Here is an 8,543-nt window from a genome sequence, read left to right as displayed (position 1 = left end):
GACAGGAAACAGATGCTGGGGGGGGGGGTGGGATTGAAATCAAGAATTGTGATGTGGGGATGCTTTCTGCCAGACTGGAGCTTCCTGTGGCCACTGAACTCCCTCCTGGTCATCCTGGTCTGGCCCTGGTAGACCTGGCCAGACACTTGGGAATTCTTTGCCCCTTGGAGTCCTCTTGGAGTTGCCCTTTGCCTTTCGTTGCCTGGCAAGGAGAGAGCGAAGAAAGGTGGTTGTCTGTTGTCACTCTCAGAGGCGGCACCATCCTTGTCAGCTCCTCAATATCAATGCTTCCTGGTTTTTGTTTGGTTTGGTTTTTTTTTTTTTTAAGAAAGTATCTCCTGTTGTCTAGTAACTGAACTGTAAGATTTTGGAGGGGCATCTAGGTGGCAAGTGGAAAGCCTCTGAGTTCCAATACAGACTCAAACTTGCTAGCTGTGTGACCTTGGACAAGAGATTTAAAACACACATGCACACACACGCACACACACGATTCAGCTTCAGGGGGCTGTGGAGCTCAGATGTGCCAAGGTGGGTGGGCCCAGCCCTGTCAGGTCCCTGCTTCCCTCCTCGGCATTCTTGGGGATGTCCAGTCCAGGCACATCCCATCTCTGGATCTGGTGTCTTGAATCGGGCTCTTTGTCACATGTCTTTACATGGAAAGGGAAACTCCTTAGATGCATGTTGAGCATATTGTGCTTTCTGCCTGTGTGCATGGATGCCCAGGAGCTTGTATAGAAAGTGCTCAGTAAATTCCAGGTTATACTTGAATTCCTACTCAGGTGTGTGTTGGGTGTTGAATGATCTAACTGAGGCGGTCTCACATCCCCACACTGGGCACCTGAGGGGGCTGCAGCCAGGAGAAGGGCTTTCCTTATAGCTTCTCCCCCCGGGGCTGCCCCAGGCCAGGGCCACTTGTCCCAGGCAAGCAGCCAGGTAGAGAAAGCCTTCTGGATGCCACCTGCCACGAGGATGGTATCGGCACCAGGAGGACATCCTATCGATCAATGTAACCGGTTGTCTTGAGTTCATCTTGGTTTCCCTCCCCCACGTGTTTGCCCCTTCCCCCATCTCTAAAGCTTTTCAGGTCTTGCACAGCTTCTGTGTGAGAGGTTTTGTTTTCATACCCCAAGCCTCCTTTTTGGCTAAACCAAAGCATGACCATTGGACAGTCCAGAAGGTCTTTTTTACCCTCCAAAAGCCTCCTGTAGTTCCAGCCTTGAGAAGGGCAGTGCTGGCATGATTGGAGTAGATGCCAGGCTGTTGTTGGCCCCTTACATGAGATGTGCCCAACCCACTGTTCCCATGGTGTGTCCAGGGAAAATGAACTTGAGGACCCCAGTGACAGTGGACTCTGCCAGGACAGATGACTTTTTCCTGTCACTGACTAGCACACATGCCACCAAAGATTTCTGATTCCAGTGTTAAGGAGTGCAAGGATGTTGGGGCTGAGGGTTAGGCTCCAGAATGACTGTTGAGGAGGGCTTGGTTTGGGCCTCTCTGTCACTGCTTCTGCGCTGACTCCCTGGGTCAGTGGCCTAGATCAGAAGCGCATCCTTCATCCTCCCAATGTGTGAGCAGTCTTTGTTCCCTCCCGGAAAGGACTTTCTGAAGTAGCCTCCAAGCTCTGAAGAGCACAAGAGCTGTTGGATCACTGTGAACCTGGCCTTGAAATGCCTTCTGATGCCCCCGCGGGCGGCTTGATCCGTGTTGGTACAAGCTTTGTAGTGCAGGAACCACAACGCATAGTGCACAACAGCCAGGGTGACCACTGATTTGCCACACTCCGCTGGCTGCGGTGATTTTTTTTTTTCTCAGAGTTTGCCTTCTAATAAATCTACAGGAAAGAATATGAAACTCAACCAACCTTAGTTCAGTGTTTCGATCGCATAAAGACTATCAATCTTGTTTAGCCCATGGAGAAGTGTACATTGATGAAGAGAATTCCAAAAGCATTTCCTGTTGACTTTGTCATGTTTCTTCTCCTTATTTTAAATAGGGGAATCTGGGGGTCCTCGAATCACCACACTACAACCAAGGTGCCATAGGAGGAGAGCGTGCTCTCCATTGCTAGACTAGCAACAGCAGAAAGCTTGGCCACTCTGAGGATGCTGGCTCCGGCCTTCCCTAGATTGGAGAAAGTTGGCAACTCCTCTTGCTGACCAGTTGTACCAGGGAGGGAGGGAAGAACAGGCAACTTCCCATTGTCCTTATTTCAATGTGAGAATCTCTCCACCAGACCGGCAGCGGTGGCCCTAGGGGGGATAAGGAAGAGGCCCAGAAGGCCTTTGAGGAGGGAAGGAAGCTGTTAGAGACTGAAAAATTGGAATGTTCATTTTGCTGGCACTTGGTCTTCAGAGAAAAGGATTTTTACCCAGTGAATCAGACAAAACTATACATACTGTAGATAAAGGCTATGATGATGTAAAATTCCAATATCAAACATGTAGCAAAAAGTGAAATGTTGGAGGGGGGGACTTAGTAAAATATTTTTTGAGAAATAAACTAATGACTTTATAGAAATGTGTCCTTTTGTGTTGACTGTGGCATGTCGATAAAAGGGTCGCCTAATGAAAAGTCTAAACAAAAGTGAACCCTGGTAGTTTTAGGAATATGAACCCCTGATGGAATAATCTTGGGTTCTTACAGTGACTTCAGAAAATCTGCTGGGGCAAAAATTAGCTGAAAACCAAACGCCCTTAATGAAATATGATGTGGAACATGCCAGAAGTCCCAGAAGATAGCTCCCTGGATGAGTTTTTTTGAGAAATCCCAAACTAGGAGACTGGAGGAGGGAGACTGCTCCTCAAGGTCAGCTGTATGATCTTGCACTGTTTTCTACACCTTTCTGAGCTGTTTACTCACCTGTAAAACACGGCTGCTTGCTGATCTAAGTTTTTTATGAATTGAGAAAATGCTATTTCATTACAGAAAATATCACGTCTACTATTTCCAGAGCACTGTGCTTTGAGTTCCAAGAGGGAAAGTGGCAGGTCCCCACCTTTAGAGGAAGGATGGGGAGCCAAAGAGACGTCCACGTTCTAGGAAGAAGATGAGGATTTGAAGGTGACCCTCCTCCCAGCCACAAATCTGGGGCTTGACACTAAGCCATAAACCCAACTTTGCTCAGTTTAACAAAGCTTGGAGTACGGAGCCAAGGCCTTTCTTAATTAGTAGAGGAAGACACAACCAGTGTCCCCTTAGCCAAGACCTCATTTACGGACCATTCAGAAATCTTAACCAGGTGGCCATTCCTCAAGCTTGCAAACTAGTTCAGAAGGAACTCCAGCTATGTTCCCATGGGAAGCTATGATAATTAAGCCAGACCATCTCCACTTGGCCGAACTACAGAATTTACGTATTTCTAACAAGGCTTCTAAAGGAAATGTCCCTGTTTCCAGCATCTCCCACAGCTGAGTATGAAAACAGGCTCACCCAGCTCTGATGGCGATGATTGTGATTCTGAGGAGGGCTGTTGTTGCTACATAGAGAAAAAGGCCCTTTGTCCCTTGGCACACTGGTCAGCACCATTTTCTGCAGGCCCCAGGACAGACTGTCTCTACCACCTAACCCCATCCATCTAACCAGATCTCAGGAGAAACTGATTCTCCGGAATTCTTACCTAGTTCAACCCACTTAACCTCTCTAGACTCTAGTTTCTGAAATAAGGACAAAATGCTTTGTAAGTTTCCTAGGGCATCTTTAAAAAAAAGTTCTTTTTCTTCTCTTTGCCCATTCAGTGCCACCCAGATAATGGTCCTGGTCATTTGCCTATAGAGGGAGGCTGGGGACTGAAGGGACCACTACTGCTGCAAGCATCCCGGGCATTCAAAAAGCCACCACCACATTGGAGAGTTGTCCAGGACAGGCCCTCTCTCCTTACACTTTGACCACTTCCTTCCCACCTGTTTTGAAGTAGATGAACAGCAACACACAGACAGCCAAGAATGGAGGGATGGTTTCAACTTTATTGGAAGGAGTTCTGGCCAGGTATGTCATTAGAGAAAGCACAGCTCCTTCTAAAATTCTCAAGTACTAAATAAGATTCACAAAATGAAATAAAGTATAAAACTCAAGCTATCCTGTAAAGAAAACCACAGGCCAAAAAAAGGGTCAAGTTCTGCCTGGTGTGAGAAAAGCAGCCTCTTCTCTAGCCTGCAGTGACTCTGTGCCTTGCCAGGCTGTGCCAAAGCCGTGTTCACAGTTAAGCCATGTTATGGTTCGACCCAGATCACAATGGACAAGTTAGGGCCATTTGAAACCTCGGTCATAGTTTAACATGCAAAAGGATGTTTTCCTCCCAATTACCCTAAACCACACAGCACAGAAATGGCAAGATAGCTGGTTGATTTTAACTTCTGGATTTTTCCCCTTTCATAAAAATTCTTTAAATGAATTACGATGGGTCACAGCTGTCAGCTTCAATCCATCCTTCCCAAAATGCCAAGAGATTTATCAGGAAATACTTGTCAATAGGTAAATGATCTGTGATTTAATCTGTTGGAAGAAATACTCTCCCACTCTATCCCGGCTAAATCAACATCTTAGGTGAACAATTTAACAAGAATTCAGCTTTTTATTCAGCAAAGCAAAACTGCTGATAGAACCACCAGATCCTTCGGTGGTGACCTCAAATCACTGCCCAGGAAATCTGGTCTAAAAGAAGTTTAGCTGATCTCTTCCATTGGAAAGGTTTTGTTCCCTTGGTTTTCAGGCTGTCCTCCTGCCCATTCCCTTCCCACTCTGGTAAAAATAAAAAATAAATACAATCGGTCTAGCATCAACTTATCCCAATTCCAAAGTTAAAATGAACCTCTCCAGAATTCACCTGCTATTTCTTTCCCACAGTCTGAAGGAAGGATTTCCCCTAGGAGATCCGGTTTCTTTCCACTCTGAGGACAGCTTCCTTTGGACCAGCTTTCCAGTGAGAGCTCAAGAAGAGGCTTAACATTGTAAATACATATTTCTTTCTAATCCATTCAGAGCGCTAGAGCAGAACCCTCTTCCTGGAACTGGGAAATGTTTTAAGAATTCCCTAATAACATACATGAGCTAGGAGTCACCTTGGGAAAAAGGCTTCAGAAAGCTTAGAAATAAAACTCGTGGATAGGCTGTTTCCGCTTAAAGCACAGATTATTAACCTTGTTTCACACCAATCTCATGAGCATCTTTCCCCTAAACGACCACTCCATTGCAAAAACAGTGACAGTCCTATGAGATTTTTCTAATCCAGTGCTCTGCTCTATTGGGTTAATATCTAGGAACAGAGGTATTTGGTTACTAACTGTTCCTTTGGATAAGATGACAGCCCTCAAAGCTAGGACCAGTCACCTGCTTAGTTTGGGACATTTAATGATTTTTGGAGCAGAAAAGACAAGTCGAGGTTTGGGGCTTAATTCCTGTGTGGAGGCAGAGAAACCAAAGTCAGCCTGTTCTACACCAGCAGTTCTCCGAACGTGAGCGGGGTTCAGCAAGGGATCCGTCAACCAGCCAACGCGGTCTCTTTGTACACCAGGAGCTTCCATCACTCATTGATCATGCACATTTTCCCATAGCTTCCTCTGCTCACGTTGTAAGTCTTTTTGATACTCATCTCATACCTCAGAGGGAAAAAAGCAAAAGATGTGGTCAGGTTCCAGTGGAAAATGAGATGCCGCAAAGCAAAAAGCACCATAGAGAACCCTGGCAGGAGAGGGCAGGGCCTCAACCAACTGTCCCTTTGGAATATAAGTTCAGTGGCTCATTTAGCACCACAGAATGACAAATGTCCTCGTGCAGTCAACACAGTCCAGGCAATTGCCTCTCTCCACAGCTGGCGCCAGAGTTGCCTAATCCTTTCGACAAATAAGAGATTTAGGACAAAGCTCAAATTGTGTCCAGTTCATTTCAAATAATACAAAACTCGTCCCTTTCGAAAAAACGAGTCCTTGGGTTTGTTAGACTCCAAATTACCAGCACTCCAAACCCAACAGCAGTCTAGTGACTAGGAAAAACTGACACTAATTTTATTGTTTTAAAGTTCAATGGAAACCCAAATTGCTGAAATCATATTTTCTGAATGAGAAAGCGGCTAAATAGTATAGGAAAACCCTTCCGGGACCTACCTGGCCCCCAGATCGACCTTGACTGTACTGTCAGCCCTCTTTGAGGCCTGCATCCCAGTCGGTTCAGATGATGCGATCATCCAGGCAGGTCTGGAGTAGTGCCTTGGTGGAAGGGTTAAGGAAGGGGGGCTGTACTTCCCTAAAGGTCTACAAAGATGCTCAAAGCAACCCCTTTTAAAATGTGGCTGAGCATACCCAAAAAAGTCTGAGCTTAAGGGTGACTTCTTAGGTAGAAATGGATAGATCCCAAGTGAGTTAAGAAAAACAGCCAGACAGGGGCGGCTAGGTGGTGGGTGGATAGAGCACCGGCCCTGGAGTCAGAAGGACCTGAGTTCAACTCCAGCCTCAGACATCTAATAATTGCTAGCTGTGTGACCTTGGGCAAATCTCTTAACGCCCTTGCCTTAATTTTTTTTAAAGGTTAGATGAAAGACTGGTTTAAAGGAATTCCACCTGGGATCCTAGAAAGAGGGGACACAGACATGGAAGGGAACTTGCTATGGGCTTTACCCACGTGATCTCACTGGATCCTCATAACAGCATGAGGAAGGTGCTGTTGTGATACCCAGCTTACAGGTCATGAAACTGAGGTAGAAAGTGCTAAAGTAACTACTGTCGTCAGTTATCCAAACTGCAAGCAGAGAGACACTTTCTCTGGGCCAGAGCTTCAGCTACACATCCAGCTGTCATCAGACCTCTCGCACCAGCCAGGCCTGACATCCCTCTGCCAGAATCATCCTCCAGCAACAATCACGTCGCTCCTCACTCTAAAGGCCCCATGGCTCCCATCCCTCATCAGCCAGGCCTGGCCATCAGGGTCACTCCATCTGAGGCAGACTTCTGCCTCTGCCAGACAACAGTTTCCTGCCCCGCAGGTGGCAGTGCCCTCTCAGGCCCAGACCACTGTCCTCTACCCTCCCCCTACTTTGACCAATCAGTGGTCATCTCACCTCTGCCCAAAAACCTCCCAAGGGCCAGACTTGCTCCCTGCCCCCCGCAGCCCATTCTGCTTGGGTGGCAGCTCTAATGGGGAGGATGTTTTTCCTCAGCCCAAATCCAAAGCTGCCACTTTGCCTCTTCCATGTCCTGTCCCTTCTTCTGCCTTCTGGAGCTAAATACAGACAGGGTCACAGATTTTTAACTGGAAGGAGTCTTGAAGGAAGCCATCAAGTATAACTGATGAGGCACCTGAGGCAGAGGAAGCTTAATGTGGGAACACAGGCTATTCTAACAGCCATGACCCAGGTCATTGTTAATAACCACCACCTGGACACATTCTCAGGAGCTGGTGTGCCTGCCCTGAGAGATAAGGTGTGCCAGAGTCGTTGGGAGCTGGTCTTTCTGCCCCACAGCCCAAGGGCACAAAGCACAGCTGTGTTTAACCACCTCCCCCCTAAGGTACCCCATTATCCTGTAACACAAGTGCTGCATGTGGACCCTGCTTGCCACATCCCCCATTTCTCATTTTTCTTTGTTCTACCCCAGAAGACCTCACAGTATATATGTTAGAAGCTAAGCAGTAATAAATTTGAGCTTGAGGCATAAGGCGGTGTGGCTTGACTCCTTATTCTCAGCTCCCCTCCAGGAATGAGACCGCCGCTGGAAGGGCCCCGAAAGGAGGCAAGCTGCAACAGGTTAAGTGACTGGTCTCTGTGAAAATTGGAATCCAGCTTCCTGATGGCACACTTTGCCCTTGGCCACCCCAGAGTGCTGCAGGGTCAGCAACATGGAGCTGCTCCTTGAGCACCCTGGAGTCAATGACTGGTATAGAGGCATAAACACATGAAAAACCACTTGGGAAACTACATAGGTCACCTCCATTACTCAGGCTTCCACTCGAAGCGGACACTGCACCCTTTCAGGTAGCGCTCTGGCGTTGAGGGGAAAGATGGGTACCCCCATAGTGGAGAGAGCCGTGGGGACTTGGCCTCAGGGGACAAAACAAGAAAAAGTTCTGGCTGCCAAAAGGAAAATGTAGACATGGAAGATGGGAAACTTTCCCCACAAGAGTTCAACGAGCCTGGCCCAGGAGAGCATGTGGATCCCCTCAGCAGGGAGTCTAAATTGGACAATCACTAATTATAGTCAGACCTAAACCATTTCCAAAGCTCATGCCCATGAAGACAGCCTGTGACAAAGGGGAAAAGGCCTGAAAAGGGGAGTTCTGCCCACCCCCACTCCTAGGGTCTCTAAAGTGCGGAGTGCTTCCCCCATCCATCCAGTGACTCTAAAGGGGGAGAGGTTTTTCTGGAGCTTTTTTTTCATGGGGGAGAGATTGTTTTGTACTTCTCTCTCTCTCTCTCTCTCTCTCTCTCTCTGTCTGTCTCTCTATCTCTCTGTCTCTCTGTCTCTCTATCTCTGTCTCTATCTCTCTCTGTCTCTCTCTATCGATCTCTCTGTCTCTCTCTCTGTCTCTCTCTGTCTCTTTCTCTATCTCTCTCT

Source organism: Macrotis lagotis, chromosome 6, assembly GCF_037893015.1.
Source record: "Macrotis lagotis isolate mMagLag1 chromosome 6, bilby.v1.9.chrom.fasta, whole genome shotgun sequence".
Lineage (NCBI taxonomy): Eukaryota > Metazoa > Chordata > Mammalia > Peramelemorphia > Peramelidae > Macrotis > Macrotis lagotis.
Note: the sequence above shows the minus strand (reverse complement) of the source record.